Genomic DNA, 22,612 nt, shown 5'->3' on the forward strand with positions numbered 1-22,612 from the left:
ACTCCTCTCAATTTTTACAGACTTGGTTCTAGATACTGCACTCCCAGACACAAACAGAGGCAACCATTTGTTTCAGCACCATTAAGAGAGAAACACTTTATTCTTTACTGAGAATAAGATGTGCAGACCACCAAACACAGTTCACCAGCATCCTGGGCAGAAGTGCCCAAAGTGTGAGTGAGTGTGTATTAGGAGCAGCCTTACTGATTCCTCAACCACTCCAAGAATTTACACTGCTTGTGCCAGGCCAATCCTTTAATTTCCTCAATCAAAGACCGAGAAATACAGCCTCAGGAAGACATCACCCAGGATCCAGGTCTCTGTAGATGGACTCACAGTGTTCTCTAGAAAGGTGGTATAGCAGTGGCCTCTAGAATTCTGGGGGAGTCAGAGACACACACCAGTCAGCATGAGCCCTTACCGGAGACTCCCCGCAATATCCAGACCAAGCACAATTCTTTGTTTTATTTCCCTATTTTGGTAAGTATCAAGGGGTTTTCTCAGCAGCAGGGGATATGAGAGTTCATCCAAAACCAAAGATGGCCAAGACATGAGGTTGCCATGAGGAAGGGTGTGGGGGAGGCAAGGAGTGGTAGTTGGGAAACAGGGGAATGAAAAACAACAAAGCCCTTCTGTAGAGCATAAGAAACTATATTCAATATTCAGCGATAAGTCCCATGAAAAAGAATAAGAATATATATATATGTATATATATATATATATATATATATATATTTATGTGTATAACTGAGTCACACTGCTGTGCTGCACAACATAATGCAACACTGAAGATTAGCCACACTTCAATATAATTTTTTCGAAAAGAACAAGTGTGTCCATACCTCTCCTCACTCCCTATTTCTTTCCTTCTGACTCCTTCTCCTTGTTTTCTCTGCAGAGAATGCTAGTTCTCCTCCTGTGTACCCACAATCTGTACTTTATTAAAAAACTTTATTTTGTATTGGAGTATAGCTCGTTACTTTGCCAACAAAGGTCCATCTAGTCAAGGCTATGGTTTTTCCAGTGGTCACATATGGATGTGAGAGTTGGACTGTGAATAAAGCTGAGCACTGAAGAGTTGATGCTTTTGAAATCTGGTGTTGGAGAAGACTCTTGAGAGTTCTTTGAACTACAAGGAGATCCAACCAGTCCATTCTGAAGATCAGCCCTGGGATTTCTTTGGAGGGAATGATGCTGAAGCTGAAACTCCAGTACTTTGGCCACCTCATGCAAAGAGTTGACTCACTGAAAAAGACTCTGATGATGGGAGGGATTGGAGGCAGGAGGACAGGGGGATGACAGAGGATGAGATGGCTGGATGGCATCCCTGACTCAATGGACGTGAGTCTGAGTAAACTCCAGGAGTTGGTGATGTACAGGGAGGCCTGGTGTGCTGTTATTCATGGGGTCGGAAAGAGTTGGACATGACTGAGCGACTGAACTGGAATGATAGCTGGTTAACAATATTCTGAGTTTCAGGTGGACAGTAAAGAGACTCAACTGTATGTATCTGGGTATCCTGGTTTCAAAGACACCCCTCCCATCCAGGCTGTCATATAACTGATTGGAGTTCCCTGTGCTACACAGCAACTCGTTGCTGGTTATCCATCTTAAATAGAGCAATGCCCACAACGCTGTCTTGAAGATTTAACTCAGGAACTCTGAGAATCCTCCTTCAGCCCACACTCACCCTCTTTGGCCACTCCAGGATTGGTTGGGTAACGTAATCTGGTTCCCCATCCCCACTGGTCAGTCCGTAGCCCTCATCACCCTGAGTAAGTCCCCAGTGCCCCAGTGCAGGCCATCTTGAGATGCCATTTGCATGGAATCCAGTGCAGTTTTGCCTAGAACCAAGCAACCCTCCATATAGCTCAATGAATTTCTGGTTTTAGAATTCCTGAAATTCTCTGTCTTCCTCAAAGCCTTCTTTGACCCCATCAGCCTGCTCTGAACTCCCACTGGGAGCTGACATGAAGCCTCCACACAGTGCAGTGGCTGAGCAGCCACAGTGCACACTTTATTCACATTAGCATCCAACATCACCACAGAGGGGTCAGGTACCCCAACTCACAAAAGAGGCACCTGGCCGGAGCAAGGGAAGATGCAGCCGAGAACTAGGCTGACCATGTAATTTATCATCCAAACCAGGAAAACTTTGAGAAGGGGAGGGAGCCTGTTGAATTATGCTGGGACATCACACTAGGACTCTCCCCAGCCATTCTCCTTGTAACATGGCCTATTTCAGGGACTGCCAGTGCTAAATTTCATGTTCATGCACCTCTGAGTTCAGATAGAATTGAAGCTCTTTGAGGACTGAGGACCTTAGTGTTCCCCTCTCCCTGACTCCCACCATGCCATATGGTGTGGCCTCTCCTCATTTATTTCAGGAAGATCAGTGTCCCAAACGGCCCTTTACTTTCAAGTGATTGGTTTTGTGGGAGGTACTGGCCCAGCCACAGGGCTCAGCAGCATCTGCAATGGTTTGACATGGCCTCCAGAGGGCGCCCTCCTCCAAGTAGCAGCCCAAGGGTTCCTGCAAGCTCCAGTTTGAGAACCAACCCTCAGTATTGTCCCCTCATCTTGGTGATGTAGGCTCAACCTGGCATTGGGTAGTTGATGCCGTTGATGGTGAAGATAATAGAGGGCAGTGTATTGAGTGCAGAACATGAAACATAGTGCTGTTAGAGAGAGAGGGTGAGAGGTTGGCCCTGGTGATTTTTGTTATGTGTGGAAACTGGGAGTGACCCTGGAGCATGACCCTCCACCTTGGAACCCCATGGCGTGGCCCCGATGAGCTTCTGCATGTTATCGACCAGTGTTTTGGGGCCTTCGATGAATGCTGCCCCGGTGTCAACAATGGCCTTGCAGCCTCCAGAACAAGCAATAACCTTTCTTTCAATGGGGATGCTGAGAGACAAAGGAAGAAAGCAGGCATCAAGGTCACTCTGAGCCTCCCCAGAGTTGTCCCCTTCCCAACTGTTTCCTAAACAGCCCTTCATCTCTCGCCCTCTTTTCCTTTGCTCTCGACATAGCACCTTTCTTGACGTCCTCGAATGCAGTACTTGAACACACCAGAACCTTTTGTACCTTGACACAAGCTGGTCTTCCTTCCTAGAAGATTACACTGCACTTTGACTAGCAAATTTCTTCTCATCTTCCAGAATCCAGCTTAATTGTATTGTTTTCAGGAAGTCTTTTCCCCAGTGTTTATCAGTCTCCTGTCTTAGTCACTCTCTGTAGACCCTTCCTCATGTCTGCTGCTGCTGCTGCTAACTCACTTCAGTCATGTCCGACTCTGTGTGACCGTATAGAGGGCAGCCCACCAGGCTCCGCTGTCCCTGGGATTGTCCAGGCAAGAGTACTGGAATGAGTTGCCATTGCCTTCTCCTCATGTCTGCTGCACGTCTAGCATGTACCAAAGTCACAATTCACTTTGTGGGCGAGTCACTTCATGTACATCTGCCTTCTTAGATGTGAAGACGAGTGTTATTCTCCTTGCCTCCCTAAAGTGCCTGGCACACAGTGGATGCATGAAGCTTGTCTGTCCAATGAGTAAATGAAGACTGAGAAAACAATAAGAAACCTTGAGAGAGCTGTATCTGGTGGGGAACAAATAACAGGTCACACACAGAGTGAAGATTCAGATTCACAGGGGCAGCAGATGTTCATAGTAGGGAGAGAGAGGGGCTTCTCTGGGTAAGGGTGTCTCCCAGCACTGCTCCTACTATCAGCTCAGACCCTGAGACCCTGGCCAGGAAATAGATGACTAGGCCACAGAAACTCCAAAGGACAGGTCAGCTTTTGTCTGTGGGTATCACACAGAATCCTATCAATTATGCCTCTTGTCCTCACGTCACTCCTGGATCCCACCTTCCTGATTCTCTGTAACAGGTCCTGTCCCACTGTATGCCCAAGAACTTGGTGTGTCATTTTTATTACTTGCTTTCACATCTTAAGATTGCAGGCAACCTCTCTCCACTTCTGGGTAGCTGCTGCCTAAGAAGACAAGTTTTGCCCATTTTCTCAGGACTGTCCCTGTTTCTTAACTGAAATTTATCTGTACTGAGAACTTCCTATGTCCTAGGTAGCCCTGGACAGTCAGTCATCTTACCATAACTCTGTTCAGGCTGGAGATATTTTCCCTGATCCTCTGTCACCACATGGTAAAATCCTCTAACCATGCTCCCCACCTCAAAGGGAAGTGGGTACAGCCCTCTCCCAGGTACTCAGACCTCTCTGGTGCCTTTTAGGACCATGGTCAGAGCCATGCTCAGAAGGCCTGGGGATTATGAACCCACGGGTTGTTTGTGTATCTATGTGCATGTGTGTTTGTTTGTATGTGTGTTTGTATGTGTCTCTGTGTGTGCTTGTGCATCTCTGACTAGCTATGCATGTTTATATGTGTCTCTGTGTAGGTTTATACATGTCTGCTTGTGTGTTTCCATGTGTCTGTGTGTCTGTCTGTGTCGTTGTGGGTAGTGTATATGGCTGTGTGACTGTGTGTCTGAGAATGTATTTGTGTGTTTCTGCCTGTGTCCATGTACAGAAGTGGGAGCGTCACTTGGGCTGACCCTTAGAGGGAGAGGCTTACCAGTCCCTGTGTACAATCCAGTCACCCGCTTGGATCAATGGTACCCAGTTGAGCTCTCCCTTGTAGTAGCGGTGGTTCACCCCACCAAACATCACCACACTGCCCTCCTGCTTGTCTCTGTAGAGAGAAGTGAGGAGCTAATCCTTGGAGAGCAGTAACAATAGCACTGTCTGAGAGCTGTGCTTGTCCACCCATCAAGGCCCTAATAATGTCCCCATGTACAGATGCAGAAATTGAGTCTAGGAGAGATTGAGATCCAGACTGAGGTCTGTTACTGACTAATGAGTGGCACAAAGGAGGTTAAAAGCTTAATCACTTGGCTGGGCTCCACCCACTATGTCTTCTGAAGACACCCTGGACCTCCAGCGACCTGAGTGCTCAGACACTCTCAGAGGACAGGGTGCTGAAGTGTTTTGGCTTTCCCCTTGTCCACCTTGTCATTTTTTAGGAAAATCAAGGCCTGGGAGTTCTAAGGGTGTGGATTCAGGTCACCCAGTGTTGGCTCCAATGGCCTGTGACCTCAACTGTCAAAAGGGCCCCAAACTCAGAAGGGACCCCACTCTGCTCTCCCTGTCTTGAAATGCCTAATATTTCTTGAACAAGGGGTCCCACACTTTTGTGTCCCACACTTTCATTTCTCACTGGCTCCTACAAATTGGGTAGCTGGTCCTGGGCTCCCAGTGAAATGCTAATATGGAAGGAAAGATATCCACCATCCTTCTCCTTCCTTCCTGATCAAATTCATAAGCATAACCTATTGCCTTTTCCTTCAACTTGTTTCCTGTTGCCTTCCATTAGCCTTTCTCCTCACTCACCACACCCCCCACCCCGACCAAGTTACTGATCTTGAGCCCAGGAGTAGGCTTGTGTTCCAATAAACTTTTATTTATAGAAGCCAGGGGTGAAGCCAGGTAGGGCCCTGGGTCCATAGTTATCCTGCATTAGATTATCACTCAGGATACTTCTTTATCAAGTGTTCTATAATTTCCGTGCACCTGAAAGCATCTTACAGCTAATTTGGTGAAAGGGATTGTCCATCTTACACTTACTTGCTCAAGTAGAAGGCAAAAACAGGCTCAGAAATGGCACCTTGATTCTTCAGGTTGTCAAAGATGGGGATTGCTCCACAGAAGGATACATTGGGGTAGTTCAAGCTCAAGATGCCATCAAAACGTATATCCTCAAACCCGTATTCCACCATGCTTAGACCAAACGGCTGGTCAGTGCTTACGAGGTCCCCAATCTGTGGGAAAGAAGATTGTTCCCACTTACAGATACATGAAGTGGGGCTAGGACTGGGCTGGGATGCATTGCCATTAGATCCTCCGAGAAGAATTGAGACTGGGCTCTGTCTGTGGTAGCCCAAAGATAGTTAGATGAAGCTGGGAGGGTAATTGGGGTTCCATGTGAGAGAGGCTGTGAATTTTATAACATCTGCCCCTCTGAAAAATACCACCTGAGTGAGTCAAATTGGCATTGTGGCTTCTGTACAAGTGGGGCAACCACGTGTTAGGCCAGGTCCCAGTGGTGCCACCTTATGGACAAAACAATTGAGAGCAAGATACCCTTCTCTTTGGCATCACTGTGACCTAATGACAAGAATGGACTGCATTCTCTGTAATGTACTGTGGATTCTGCATCTGTCCAGGAAGACAGAAGCCGAAAACACAATCTTGCTTGCAGGGTTCTATAAAATTACTGCCTGGGGAAATCACTTTTGGGGATATGTGTATATTTCTGTGAGTGTGTATGAGAGAGAAAGTGAGAGAGCGGAACTACTCAAATAATTTGGAGGAGGCAGAGCATAGGTTAATTAGACTCTCAAGGGTCCTCTAGAGTGAGAACTCATTTATCAGGCCCCTTGACTTCTCAGGCCTCCAGTTTCCCACTATGGATACCTGAAGCCCTTGACTGCCCCCAGGGTCCTCAGATCAGTTTTATCTTGTCCCCAACCACCCTACAGCAACTTCAGTCTGATACGCCAGCCTAACTCCACCTTTTACCACATGTGTGCCCTTAGCAAGGCCCTTGCTGTCTGCACCTGTTTCCTCATATGTCTCATGAGCTAATCAGAGTAACTGCTGTTTGGGGTTGTTGTAGGATTAAACCAGTTATCACCTGAAAGTGCCTGGAACAGTCTGTGAATATAAAAGTGGGTGCTTTTATCCTTTTTTCTTGCTACCAGCAAAATGAACCTTGAACTGCTCATGGGCAGAGGAGCTGCAAGTCCACACCTCAAGCCACTCTCTGGGTTAGCTAATTTCTTTGCTCGTGTGTCACCATGTGCACTGCCTCCCCAGAGACATGATCCTGTGTATAAGATGGCCAATATCTATGGGAGTTAGGCTAGGAAGGATCCTGCCAGATGGTCCTGCATCTGCTTTGCAAGCAGTGTTCACTCCATAGCCAGTCCTGATCAGCATATGTTACACTGTTACCTGAACTGTGTCATGAGCAACAACTCCTTTCATTCTCCCAGATCCACAGGTGATGCTGAAGGTCTTATTGGTAAGCCGGAAGGTGGAAGACTGATGATGTCTGAACCTAACGTGTGTAGCTGCAGAAACAAGAGATGAGTGTCATCAGGTGCCAAGGGTGGAAACAGGATGGCAGGGCAAGTGAAGGATGGTTCGGGTACAGGGTGTCTGTTCTCACAACAGACTGGACTGGTGAAAAAGTCAGAGGGCACCCACAAGTCAGATAAGCCTGTGTCAAAGATAACCTGGAATTCCTGAGGGGGTGTTCCGATGGTGATACTACCCAGGTAGACCAACTACAGGGAGAAGGAGGGAGTGGGTTAGTGCAGAACTGGCTACCCTCTACTCGCAAACTGATGCCTCCCTCTCGGTGTCACATATCTCTTGATATCAATTTCTAACCACCGTGCAGCTCATAGATTTTGGTCACAGAGATATCTGCATTTGCTATACTTTTCCTGTGCTACATTGTATCCAGGATATTGACTCTATGACCAGGCATTGAAGTGGTACCTCCTCTATGGGAAGCCCGGACTTATAACCACTGGTATTCCAGGACCACTGGACACCCAGGGAAGTCCTGATGCCTTCATTTGAGAAGCTCTGTAGTCTTAGAAGCTCTTCAAACCCAGCCTTAGCACCCTCTTCTTCAGGAGGTCCTTCTTGATCAACCCCAGCCACTATCTCCAAACTCAGACCACATCCAATCAACATCTCACAAATGACCCTTTCATTTGACATATATTTACTCTTTGTCTATCTCTCAGGCTGGCATGGGCATTCTTGAAGTAAAAATAAGCCCTTTTACTAATCTAAAAACAGTAACCACAGTGATTCTTATGTCCATACACGGAATACAGGTTCAGTAACTTTTTAGTGTCGTTGTTCTTGCATCTGTGGAAGCTGAATTCCTCTGCCTGGGGATTCACAGTTGCTTTCCAGTTGGTTCTAACTTTTGATCAGTGATGGTTCACTCTTCCTCTGTAACTTAGTGGCTCACTTAGTTCAGAAGGAACAATCACCCTCAAACAAATGACACATCTTTGACACAGAAATTGGATATTTACCTGACACCTGATAATTTCCGGGCCCAGTCACAAAGACCAACAGTTGAGGGTAAGAGTGCCTTTTTCTCTGCTTGGGGGTCCCTGTTTTCCAGTGTCTCTGCCTCCTGCAGGAACCCCAACCCCAACACCCCACCTGGCAGCTCCAGATGAGCCCCAGTCCTAGGCTAGAGCACCAGGGGGCGCTTTGGAACATCATCATCCCAAAATACTCACATCCATGCTGTTTCTCAGTGGATGAATAGTTAGATTTGAGCCACGAAAAGAGATCTGGGGCAGTCTGTAAGCATGCTCCTTCAGGAAATTGTTCAGCATGTTTTTTCCACTGAGGGTTTTTCTCATGGTCTTCACTCGCCTTAGAGGTATTCTTTCACTGAGCATTTGACAAAGAAAACAAAGATGCTATAATTAGCTGTCAGTGTTAAGGTATAACTGTCATTGTAATGGCCCTGTGTATTTTCTAATCATTTTTATGAGGCACATTATTATCAGAATTTTATGAATATACCATTGCAAAGACATAGATTTGAATACAGGTTCTGTTCTGCAATCTTGGATAAGCCATATGACCATGTGATGTGTCAGTCTCCCCTTAGGCAAAATAGTAGAATGTAACAATACAAACCCTCCAAATAGGATATCTTGGGGATAAGTGAAGTGATGTATATAAAGTGAGAATGAAAGTGAAGTCGCTCAGTCATGTTCGACTCTTTGCGACCACATTGACTGTAACCTACCAGGCTCCTCCATCCATGGGATTTTCCAGGCAAGAATACTGGAGTGGATTGCCATTTCCTTCTCCAGGGGATCTTCCAGTCTCAACAATGATAGCCATTAGCATTGCTGTTGCCATTCCATTCATTCCTTCTCATAGAATCTCAAGGAAGAAGGTAGAAGGGGGACTCTTATCCTCTTTTACAAGGAAGCAATTTGAAATGCAGGAGGTTTCTGAGTTGGCTGTGGTCACACTGCTTGTCAGATATAAAACAGTGTATCTATCTCCAAGCTGACAGAGAAGAGAGTTGAAAGAAGAATCCAAGATATAGGGGAAAAGTAAGGGAAATTCAGAGGCTTGAGAAGGAAAGAAGAGTCGAGTGAAAAAGTAAAAGAAAACAACACAAAGAGAAATACACTCCCAGTGACTTCCAAAGAGATGGAGAGATAAATGACAGTGATACAGAGATGCAGACAGGCATATACACACTGTAGTAGACAGGGAAAAAAGAGGAAATGTTGAATAAAATGTAGAAATTGCTATTCCACAAGACCACATCAGCATCTGCATCGACTGTGCACTGAACAGTTACAATGTGTTGCATTTTTAATAGGTCATGACATGACTGGACCCCAAGATTTGTGCAACCCAACCAAGACCTTGGTATCCAGTTCCTGTAGCAAGTTACTTATCAGAAAGTAAGAATTGAGCTTTAAGACTCTTAGGGAAATATTCCATTCCCTTCTAAACCTGATAGGTATAAGAATAATCAGATGAAAAAAAAAATCTGAGAAAGGAATATGATGCGACTTGCAGTCCCTATTCTTACTTGACTATGCACTCTGAGAAGGCCACCAGCCCGAGGACCACAAGTCACTTCATGCTTCTTTCCTGGCTCCAAGTACTCAGGGACATTTGGGTTCGTAGCATGTAGTGGTGACCTGGAGCCCCCAGTTATATATGCTCTGTTCTACCCTAGTTTTCCCCTTTGGCCACTAAAAGATCTGAAAAAAACACAAAGCTCTTGATTAAATCTTTACCTTCGTCAGTGTCCTTGGTCAGTGGCCTTTGAAGCTTCTCAGAATACAGAGAATTGAACTGTAATCTATTCCTTGAAGCTTGGCTGGAAAATCAAACTGATCTGCATGGACATCTAAGAAGACAGAGAACCTTGCCTACATAGAAAAAAAAAAAAAAAAACTGCTAAGAACATCATGAAAACGGATACTAGGGTCTATGTTCGACATTCGTGGTTTCATGTCATCTTCCTAGCTACTTCATGAGATATGCATTGTTGTCTTCATTGGAGAAGAGATTGCTAGGAGGATAAGTTGAAAAATGGCAAAGTGAAGACTTCAGGGACAGCCCAGGGACATACAACTTGCTTTAGGTAGTGGGTCTATTGGCAGACATCAGGGTCACCTATGATGCCAGTCTGCATCAAAGATTTAGGGCAGAGCAATACTTCAATTGCATGGTTTCAGTACTGGAAGAAATGTCATATGCATCCGCAAGATATTTTATATCATCTAACAACTGTACAAGGAAGAACTGTGTGCTAGGTTCTGGGTTAAAGGCTTCAAACTCAAAGTTGATCAAGAAAAAGTAGTCTTTTTCTTGAGAGATCTAGAAGTCTAGTTCTCACAAGCTCATGGCCCCAGGAAGCAGAAGATATGATACTAGGATTAGGTGGCCATGTTGGAATCTGGGCAGCACAGGCCTTATCTCTGGGAGCAGCCTTTCCTCCACTTCACCCATGCTGGAACACAGGCAAGTTGGTCATATTTTCAAGAGAGTCAGATGTTTGGATATTTATGTACAATCTACTGATTTTATTTTATTTTTTCAATCTACTGATTTTAATGTTAGCAACCAGTTTTTGTTTTTCCCGAAAAAAAAAAAAAAAATGGGAACGAAATCTCCACAGTGATGTGCTGGAATCAGCCTTCAGTCTCTGCAATTTTTTGTTTCTGGCCTAGAGTTGGGAGTGCAATAGGGACAGAGAGGAATTTAATTCATGTTGGTTGATTTAAAATGAGACTGAATATATACTAAACATGATGACTAATTAGAAAAACCCTGATATTAGGAAAGATTAAAGACAGGAGGAGAAGCAGAAGACAGAGGATGAAATGGTTGGATAGCATCACCAAGTCTATGGACATGAGCTTCAGCAAGCTCCAGGAGTTGGTGATGGATAGGGAAGCCTGGCATGCTGCAGTCTATGGCATTGCAAAGAGATGGACACAACTGAAGGACTGAACTGAACTGAACAAATTGAGAACAAAGACTAATAAACGTAATGGCATCAGGTTGCTGATTAGCTACCTATAACAACACATTACTTAAGTGGCTTTAAAATTCCTCTTACAACTCTACATTTAGAGTAGAATATCTTCTAAGGAAAAACAAAAATACAGCCCATCAAAAACAAAACCAAAGAAAACCAAAAGAAAAAAAAGGAGGGGGGGCTGTCAGTAGGTTGGGAAGACCACTTTCTCCCCCACAAATTCATCAAAAGAATATTTAAATGGTGAGTAAATTCCACAAAACAACTTCTTAATGCTAGCAGAGGACATCAGGCACCCAGAAAAGCAGCCCAGTGTCTTCGAAAGGAGGTAGCAAAAAATATAAAAGACAAAACAGAGACAAAAAGAGGCAGGGATGGAGCTCCGTCCTGGGAAGGGAGTCTTAAAAAGAGAGAAGTTTCCAAACACCAGGAAACACTCTCAAGCCTTGGAAGCACAGAGGGCAACATAATAGGGAGGAAAAATAAGTAAATAATTAAAACCCACAGATTACGAGCCCAACGGTAACTCCCCCAGTGGAGAAGCACCGCAGACGTCTGCACCTGCCACTAACAATGGGGGGCTGAGCAGGGAGGCACAGGCTTCATTGCTTAGAGTAAGAACCGGGCCTGATTACCCCAAGGGCAATTTGAGCAAACTAACTTGGGCTAGAAAACCAGACTCTGGGATAGCTACCACGCTCAAACCCCTAATATAAGACACAGCGAGGCCCATGCACCAAAGGACTGAACAGAACTAGCCTGCTGCAGACCATACCTCTGGTGACAGGCAGCCAGTGCTGGAAGGGAGCAATCGCAGCCCTAGGAGGCATTATCTACCAAATGGCAAGCAGGCTTCTTTGCTAACTAAAACTTCTTGGGGTTCTGGATGGCCAACATCTGCCTGAGAAGGTGCTCCAGCTGTACACCCAGAAAGCCGAGTGGCAGGGAAGGGGGAGGTGATAAGTTGCAGTGATAGCACTCACCAAACACCTCATCACCTGAGCTGCTCGGACCTGGGAAGGGCACAAAACGCAGGCCCAACAGAGTCTGAGCCTCTAAGGACTACCCAAGTGCCTGAACCTGAGTGGCTTAGTCCTGGGAGGTGCATGCAGCCCAGGGCCGGCCTCCGACGGTTCCCAGCAGAACAACCTACAGCCTGAGCACTGTGGGAAGAGAGGGTACATGCGCCTTGAGAGAGGGCTGGCCGAGTGTGTCTGAGACAGTGCGAGCACACGCCAGTGTTATTTGTTTGCAGCGTCCCTCCCTCCCCACAGCATGACTGAACAAGTGAGCCTAAAAAAGTGTCCACTACCGCCCCCTTTGTGTCATGGCGAAAATCAGACACTGAAGAGACCAGCAAAGAGAAGAAGCTAAAACAGAGGGGACCACCTTGGAAGTGACAGGTGCAATAGATTAAAACCCTGTAGTTAGTACCAACTACATAGGAAGGGGCCTATAGATCTTGAGAAATATAAGCTGGACCAAGGAACTATCCAAAAACGAACGGACCCCACACTGCCCATAATAACACCAGAGAAAGTCCTAGATATATTTTTACTATTTTTACAATCATTCTTTTATTTTTTAATTTTTTTAAATTTTAAGTCCTCTATTACTCCTTTAATTTTCATTTTATAACCTACTATTACTTTGCAAAAACGACCCTATTTTTTATAGCAAGCTTCATATATATATATATATATATATTCATATTTATAATTTTTGTGACTTTGTCTTGTTTTTTTTTTTTTTTTTCTTCTTCTTCCTTTCTTTAATATTGTATTTTTGAAAATCCAACCTCTAATCTAGAGTTTTAATCTTTGATTTTTGGTATTTGTTATAAATTTTGTACCTTTGAGAACCCAATCTTCAGTGCCCATTTTTACATGGGAGTGAGATTACTGGCTTGACTGCTCTCTCCCCTTTTGGACTCTCCTTTTTCTCCACCAGTTCGCCTCTGTCTCCTCCCTCCCCCTTCTCTTCTCTACCCAACTCTGTGAATCACCAGTGTGTTCTGGATGGTGGAGAACACATAGGGAACTGATTACTAGCTGGATCTGTCTCTCTCCTTTTGATTCCCCCCTTTTATCCTCCTGGCCACCTCTGTCTCCTTCCTCCCTCTTTTCATAACTCCGTGAACATCTAGGAGCAGTCCAGACTGTGGAGTGCACATAAGGAAGTGATTACTGGCTAGCTTGCTCTCTCCTCTTTTGATTTCACCTCATCTCATTCGGGTCACCTCTAACTCCCTCCTCCCTCTTCTCTTCTCCATGTAATTCTGTGAACCTCTCTGGGTGTCCCTCACTGAGGAGAAACTTTTCATCTTTAACATAGATGTTTTATCAATGGTGCTGTATAGAAGGAGAAGTATTGAGACTACTGTAAAAATAAGACTGAAAACCAGAAGCAGGAGGCTTAAGTACAAATACTGAAAACACCAGAGAACTCCTGACTCCAGGGAACACTAATCGACAGGAGCTCATCAAACGTCTCCATACCTATACTGAAACTAAGCACCACCCAAGGGCCAACAAGTTCCAGAGCAAGACATACCACGCAAATTCTCCAGCAACACAGGAACACAGCTCTGAGCTTCAATATACAGGCTGCCCAAAGTTACTGCAAAACCATTGACATCTCATAAATCATTACTGGATTCTTCACTACACTCCAGAGAAAAGAAATCAAGCTACACCCACCTGAACACTGACACAAGCTTCCCTAACCAAGAAACCTTGACAACCCACCCGTACAGCCCCACCAATGAGGAAACTCCACAATAAAGAGAACTCCACAAACTGCTAGAATAAAGACAGGGCAACCAAAACTCAGAGATCTAAACAAGATGAAGAGAAAGAGGAATACTCAGCAAGTAAAGAAACACGATAAATGCCCATCAAACCAAACAAAAGAGGAAGAGATAGGATAAAGAATTCCGAATAATAATAGTGAAAATGATCCAAAATCTTGAAATCAAAATGGAATCACAGATAAATAGCCTGGAGACAAGGATTGAGAAAATGCAAGAAAGGTTTACTAAGTACCTAGAAGAAATAAAAAGAGTCAATATATAATAAATAATGCAATAAATGAGATCAAAAACACTCTGGAGGCAACAAAAAGTAGAATAATGGAGGCAGAAGATAGAATTAGTGAAGTAGAAGATAGAATGGTAGAAATAAATGAATCAGAGAGGAAAAAAGAAAAATGAATTAAAAGAAATTAGGACAATCTCAAAAACCTCCAGGAGAATATTAAATGCTCCAACATTGGAATCATAAGAGTCCCAGAAGAAGAAGACAAAAAGAAAGACCATGAGAAAATACTTGAGTAGATAATAATAGAAAATTTCCCTAAAATGGGGAAGGAAATAATAACTCAAGTCCAAGAAACCCAGAGAGTCCCAAACAGGATAAACCCAAGGTGAAACACCACAAGACACATATTAATCAAATTAACAAAGATCAAACACAAAGAATAAATATTAAAAGCAGCAAGGGAAAAAGAACAAATAGCACACAAGGGGATTCCCATAAGGATAACAGCTGATCTTTCAATAGAAACTCTTCAGGCCAGGAGGGAATGGCAAGGCATAATTAAAGTGATGAAGAAAAAGAAAAACAAAAACAAAAAACAACTACAGCCCAGAATACTGTACCCAGCAAGGATCTCATTCAAATATGTAGGGGAAATCAAAAGGTTTACAGAAAAGCAAAAGCTGAGAGAATTCAGCACCACCAAACCAGCTCTCCAACAAATACTAAAGGATATTCTCTAGAGAGGAAACAGAGAAACGGTGTATAATCTCAAACCCAAGACAATAAAGTAAATGGCAACAAGATCATACTTATCAATAATTACCTTAAATGTAGATGGGTTGAACGCCCCAAACACAAGACAAAGACAAGCTGAATGGATACAAAAACAAGACTCCTATATATGTTGTCTAGAAGAGACCAACCTCGAAAACAGGGACACATTCATACTGAAAGTAAAGGGCTGGAAAAAGATATCTCATGCAAATAGAGACCAAAAGAAAGCAGGAGTAGCAATACTCATATCAGATAAAATAGACTTTAAAACAAAGGCTGTGGATAGAGACAAAGAAGAACACTACATAACGATCAAAATATCAATCCAAGAGGAGGATATGACAATCATAAATTTAAAGCACCAACTTAAGAGCACCGCAATATGTAAGACAAATGCTAACAAGTATGAAAAGGGAAATTAACAATAATACAATAATAGTGGGAGACTTTAATACCCCACTCACATCTATGACTAGATCAACTAAACAGAAAATTAACAAGGAAACACAAACATTAAACGATACAATAGACCTGTTAGACCTAATTGATATCTATAGGACATTTCACCCCAAAACAATGAATTTCACCTTTTTCTCAAGTGCACACGGAAACTTCTCCAGGATGGATCACATCCTGGGCCATATATCTAGCCTTGGTAAACTCAAAAAAAAAAAAAAAAGAAAAAAAAAGAAAAAAGAAAGAAAGAAAGAAATCATTTCTAGCATCTTTTCTGACCACAATGTTGTAAGATTAGATCTCAATTACAGGAGAAAAACTTAAAAATCCCAACATAGGGAGGCTGAACAACAAGCTGCTGAATAACCAACAAATCAGAGAAGAAATAAAAAAAGAAATCAAAATATGCATAGAAACAAATGAAAATGAAAACACAAGAACCCAAAACCTGTGGGACACTGTAAAAGCAGTGCTAAGGGGAAGGTTCATTGCTATCCAGGCATACCTCAAGAAACAAGAAAAAGTCAAATAAATAACCTAACACTACACCTAAAGCAACTAGAAAAGGAAGAAATTAAGAACCCCAGGGTTAGTAGAAGGAAAGAAATCTTTAAAATTCGGGCAGAAATAAATGTAAAAGAAACAAAGGAGACCATAAGAAAAATCAACAAAGCCAAAAGCTGGTTCTTTGAGAGGATAAATAAAATTGACAAACCATTAGCCAGACTCATTAAGAAACAAAGGGAGAAAAATCCAATCAACAAAATTAGAAATGAAAATGGAGAGATCACAACAGATAACACAGAAATACAAAGGATCATAAGAGACTACCATCAGCAATTATATGCCAGGAAAATGCACAACGTGGAAGAAATGGACAAATTCTTAGAAAAGTACAACTTTCCAAAACTGAACCAGGAAAAAATAGAAAATCTTAACAGACCCACCACAAACACAGAAATTGAAACTGTAATCAGAAATCTTCCAGCAAACAAAAGTCCAGACGGCTTCACAGCTGAATTCTACAAAAATTTAAAGAAGAGCTAACACCTATCCTAGTCAAACTCTTCCAGAAAATTGCAAAGGAAGGTAAACTTCCAAACACATTCTATGAGGCCACCATCACCATAATGCCAAAACCTGACAAAGATGCCACAAAAAAAAGAAAACTACAATATCACTGATGAACATAGATGCAAAAATCCTATGGACCTATGGACACCTTATTTTGACAAAGGAAGCAAGAATATACAATGGAGAAAAGACAATCTCTTTAACAAGTGTTGCTGGGAAAACTGGTCAACCACTTGTAAAAGAATGAAACTAGAACATTTTCTAACACCATACACAAAAATAAACTCAAAATGAATTAAAGATCTAAACGCACAACCAGAAACTATAAAACTCTTAGTGTAGAACATATACAAAACCCTCTCTGACATAAATCACAACAGGATCCTCTATGACCCACCTCCAAGAAGATTGGAAATAAAAGCAAAAAGGAAACAAATGGGAGCTAATTAAAATTTAAAGCTTCTTTACAACAAAGGAACTATAAGCAAGGTGAAAAGACATCCTTCAGAATGGGAGAAAATAATAGCAAATGAAGCCACTGAAAAATAATTAATCTCAAAAATATACAAGCAACTCCCACAGCTCAATTCCAGAAAATGGGCCAAAGAACTAAACAGACATTTCTCCAAAGAAGACATACAGATGGCTAATAAACACATGAAAAGTTGCTCAACATCATTCAGTATCAGAGAAATGCAAATCAAAACCACAATGAGGTACCATTTCATACCAGTCAGAATGGCTGCTATCCAAAAGTCTACAAGCAGCAAATGCTGAGGAGGGTGTGGAGAAAAGGGAACCCTCTTACACTGTTGGTGGGAATGCAAACTAGTATAGCCACTATGGAGAACAGTGTGGAGATTCCTTAAGAAACTGGAAATTGAACAGCCATATGACCCAACAATCCCACTCCTGGGCATGCACACCAAAGAAACCAGAACTGAAAGAAATACATGTACCCCAAAATTCATCGCAGCACTGTTTATCATAGCCAGGACATGGCAGCAACCTAGATGCCCATCAGCAGATGAATGGATAAGAAAGCTCTGGAACATATACACAATAGAGTATTACTCAGCCATTTAAAAGAATACATTTGAATCAGTTCTCATGAGGTGGATGAAACTGGAGCCTATTATGCAGAGTGAAGTAAGCCAGACATAAAAACACCAATATAGTATACTAACACATGTATATGGAATTTAGAAAGATGGTAACAATAACCTGTATGAGAGACAGGAAAAGAGACACAGATCTATAGAACAGTCTTCTGGACGCTGTGGGAGAGGGCAACGGTGGGATGATTTGGGAGAATGGCATTGAAACATGTACAGTATCATATGTGAAATGAATCTCCAGTCCAGGTTCAATGCATGATACCGGATGCTCAGGGCTGGTGCGCTGGGATGACCCAGAGGGATGGAATGGGGAGGGAGGAGGTGGGAGGGGGATTCAGGATGGGGAACACGTGTACACCCATGGAGGATTCATGTTGATGTATGGCAAAACCAATACAATATTGTAAAGTAATTAAATAAATTAAAATAAATAAATTTATATTAAAAATAATTTCCACGCTGATGGATGGGGACACAATTAGACTTGGTGCAATTTGAGACTCAATGATTGTTCCCTATAATTCAGACCAATACTACCAGCTGTCTGCTAAACACTTGAAGGGCATCACCTGTACCTCCCACAGTTCTCTGTATGTAGCTCTCTCGTGTGAACTCTAACTATATAGAGTCATAACTCTCTCTTCTTGGAGAGAGTGTTTGTCTTTGCCTAGGTACATCTTCCATGTATGTGTTGGAAACTATTTCTAGTGCTGGGGAAATTGTAGAACTCTCCTTGTTTGCTCCCCGACTCAGGAATCCATTCTCTGCTGCCAGATATTTGATGTAAAACAATGCTCTTTCATTTGTCTTTTCTACTTTGGAGTTATTTGAGACAGGAGGATAAATGTGTCCTTTACTCCTTTATGTCCACTAAAATGGAGGTTCTCCTGCAATCAGAACTCACTGAATGCCTTGTGAATGCTAGGCACTGACTTCTGTGCATGGGCACAAACTTGATTGGGGATATTTGTTGGGGCCTAGGGAGCCCCAGTCTTGCTGGAAAAACATGCCAATTACAAATAGTATTTGATATGTGGTATGTTCAGTTCAGTTCAGTTGCTCAGTCATGTCTGACTCTGCAACCCCATGGACTGCAGCACACCAGGGTTTGCTGTTCTTCACCAACTCCTGGAGCTTGGGCAAACTCATGTCCATCGAGTTGGTGATTCCATCCAACCATCTCATCCTCTGTCCTCCTCTTCTCCTCCTGCCTTCAATCTTTTCCAGTAACAGGGTCTTTTCTAATGAGTCCGTTTTTCACATCAGTTGGCCAAAGTATTGGAGGTTCAATTTCAGCATCAGTCTTTCCAATGAATATTCAGGATTGATTTCCTTTAGGATGACCGGGTGGGTCTCCTTGCAGTCCAAGGCACTCTCAACAGACTTGTCCAACACCAGAGTTCAAAACCATCAACTGTTCATCGCTCACCATTCTTTATGGTGCAACTGTCACATCCATACATGACAACTGGAAAAATCATAGCTTTGATTATACTGAAATTTTCAGCAAAATAATGTCTCTACTTTTAAAAAATTGTATAGGTGTGTCATAGTTTTTCTTCAAATGAGCAAGCACCTTTTAGATTCATGGTTGTAGTCATCATCTGCAATGATCTTGGGGACCCCTAAATTAAAGTCTCTCACTCTTTCCATTGTTTCCCCATCTATTTGCAATGAAGTAATAGGACCAAATGCCATGATCTTCATTCTCTGAATGTGAAGTTTAAACCAGATATTTCACTCTCCTATTTCACATTTATCAAGAGGCTCTTTAGTTCCTCTTCAATTTCTGCCATGAGAGTGGTGGCTTCTGCATATCTGAGGATAATGATATTTCTCCCAGCAATCTTGATTCCAGCTTGTGCTTCATCCAGATGGGCATTTCACATAACATTCTCTGCATATAAGTTAAATAAGCAAGGTGACAATATACAGCCTTTATATACTTCTTTCCCGATTTGGAACCAGTCTGCACTTCCATGTTCAGTTCTACCTGTTGCTTCTTGACCTGCATACAGATTTTTCTGAAGGCAGGTAAGATCATCTGATATTCCCATCTCTTTAAGTTTTCTACAGTTTGTTGTGATCCACACAGTCAAAGTCTTTTGCATGGTCAATAAATCAGAAGTAGGTGTTTTTCTAGAATTCTCTTGCTTTTTCTATGATCCAACGAATGTTGACAATTTGATCTCTGGTTCCTCACCTTTTCAAAATCCAGCTTGAACATATGGGATTTCACAGTTTATGTACTGTTTAAGACTTGCTTGGATAAATTACTCTGGTAGCATGTGAGATGAGTGCAGCTGTGTGGTAGTTGAAGATTCTTTTAAATCACCTTTCTTGGGGATTGCAAGGAAAATGACCTTTCCAGTTCTGTGGCCACTGCTGAGTTTTCCACATGTGCTGGCATATTGAGTGCAGCACATTAAAAGCATCATCTTTTAGGATCTGATATAGCTTTTCTACAATGCCATCACCTCCACTAGCTTTGCTCTTAGTGATGCTTCTGAAGACCCATTTGACTTCACATTTCTGGATTGTCTAGTTCTAGGTGAGTGTTCACACCATTGTGGTTACCTGGGTCATTAATATCTTTTTTGTGCAGTTCTTCTATGTATTCTTTCACCCTCTTCTTAATATATTCTGCTTCTGTTAGGTCCATCCCATGTCTCTCTTTTATTGTGCCCATCTTTGCCTGAAACATTCCTTCCCTATCTCTAATTTTCTTGAAGCAATCTCTGGTCTTTACCACTCTAATGTTTTCCTCTATTTCTTTGCACTGATCACTAGGAAGGCTTTTTAAAAATCTCTTCTTTCTATTCTTTGGAACTCTGCATTCAGATGGGTATGCCTTTCTTTTCTCCTTTGCCTTTTGCATCTCATCTTCTCTAAGTTATTTGTAAGGCCTTCTCAGACAACCTTTTGCATTTCTTTTTCTTAAGCATGGTCTTGATATGGTATATATGGACCAAAAATACGAAGATCATGGCATCCCATTCCATTACTTCATGGAAAATGCATGGAGAAACAATGAAAACAGTGACGGGTTTATTATCCTGGGCTCCAAAATCACTAGAGATAGTGACTGCAGCTGTGAAAAAAAGAGATGCTGATCCTTGGAAGATAAAGCTATGAAAAGCCTAGACAGCATACTAAAAAGCTAAAGAGACATTACTTTACAGTAAAGGTGTGTATAGTCAAAGCTATGGTTTTGCCAAGGTGTGATGGATGTGAGAGTTGTATCATAAAGAAAGCTGAATACCAAAGAATTGTTGCTTTTAAACTGTGGTGTTGGACAAGACTTTTGAGAGTCTCTTGGACTGCAAAGAGATCCAACCAGTCCACCCTTGAACAAATAAGTCCTGAATATTCATTGGAAGGACTGATGCTGGAGCTGAACCTCTAATACTTTGGCCAATTTATGGGAAGAACTGACTCATTAAAAAAAGACCCTTATGCAGGGAAAGATTAAAGGCAGAATGCAAAGGGGAAGACTGAAGATGAAATTGTTGGGTGGCATCACTGACCTGATGAACATAAGTTTGAGCAAGTTCCAGGAGTTGGTGATGGACACGGAAACCTGGCAAGCTGCACCCCATGATATAGCAAAGAGTTGTACATGACTGAGAGACTAATCTGAACTGATGTACAGAGGACATCAGTGAGCAGGCAGAAGTCTTTGGGGTCCAGTCAAGCCAGTGGCCCTGGTGGGAGTGGTAAAAGATTTTGGTGGAAGGGGAGGCTTCCCATCCTATGGTGCAGGTCCTTGAATCCAAGGCAAGGAGAACAAGATTTTGAATGTGTTACCAAATATCGTTTCCAAAAAAAAAGACAAAAAACTGTTTTCTGCAGGAGTGAGAACTTTGACTGAGTCTGTTCTCTAGATTTTACTGAGGGATGTGGAAGGGATCTGGAGTGGGCTGAGTCTGAAAAAACTAGGTGACCAGCTACTGGAGGTCCAGGCTTATGGTAGACATTCTGCACTAGGTGAAAAACAAATCCAGTGAAAAAGTGTCCCTTCTGCAGTGCACATGCCAATGTATCGCATTGTTTCAGCAGATCATTTCAATGGTGTTTTGGGGCAAGCAAGAAATGCATGATGGGTGGTTGGCTCTTGTCAATTCTTGTGGGTAGTTCGATGACTAAATATTTGGTTACTTAACTGCATGGTTGGGATTATGCTTGGGAAAGAAAACTAGATGAGATCCAGACATATTTCAACATTAAAAAGCAAGCATAGAAAGGTTACTAAGGCAACTATAGATAATTTAAACATGAGGGGCCAAATGGAGAAAGATTCATTTAACAGGCTGAGATTGAACTGTACAGGTTGCCATAGTTGTTGCTACGACAAGTACCCATAACAGCTACTTGTTGCTATGCTGGAGATGTGGGAAACTGACAAGAGGCCAAGAGCCTGTATGACTTTCTTTGCAGTGTGATTTCAGGGGAGAAGTAGTTGACAAGGAAAGACTGACTGGTAAGGCTGAGGAAGGGAGTAATCTGAGCCAGTAATCATTAGCACTTGTGGGAGCCCAGAAAACAGAAGCACCGGCTTAGAGATCTGGGTCAGTGTTCAGAAATAGATGCCATTTGGCTTGAATCAATATTTAGCCTTGGGAATGGCAGCCATAACCTCTAATCAGATTTCTTTCTCCCCAGGTGGCAGAATAATTCATATTTGTTCCAGGCTCAGGAGAAGGAAATGGCAACCCACTCCAGTGTTCTTGCCTGGATAATCCCAGGGATGGCGGAGCCTGGTGGGCTGCCGTCTATGGAGTCACACAGAGTCGGACCACAACTGAAGCAACGTTGCAGCAGCAGTAGCAGCAGGAACTCAGAAAGTCCTCTCAGGGCCACTTGCTCTTTGCAGGCACACATGCATTCTAGAAGGTGGAATTATCTTCATGGTGCCCATTTTCCAGATGAGGAAACTAAGGTTAAGAGACTTGATCAAGCTCACACAGCTAAGCACGTGAAAAGCCAAGCACAAACCCAGGGTAAAAGTCCTCAAA

General features: G+C 42.7%; 1 pseudogene; it reads right to left on the reverse strand.

The window, feature by feature from the left end:
• Window positions 1-228: 228 nt before the first annotated feature.
• Window positions 229-9,777, reverse strand: LOC112585191 (annotated as a pseudogene).
• Window positions 9,778-22,612: the final 12,835 nt, after the last annotated feature.

The sequence above is a fragment of the Bubalus bubalis genome, chromosome 5, assembly GCF_019923935.1.
Source record: "Bubalus bubalis isolate 160015118507 breed Murrah chromosome 5, NDDB_SH_1, whole genome shotgun sequence".
NCBI lineage: Eukaryota > Metazoa > Chordata > Mammalia > Artiodactyla > Bovidae > Bubalus > Bubalus bubalis.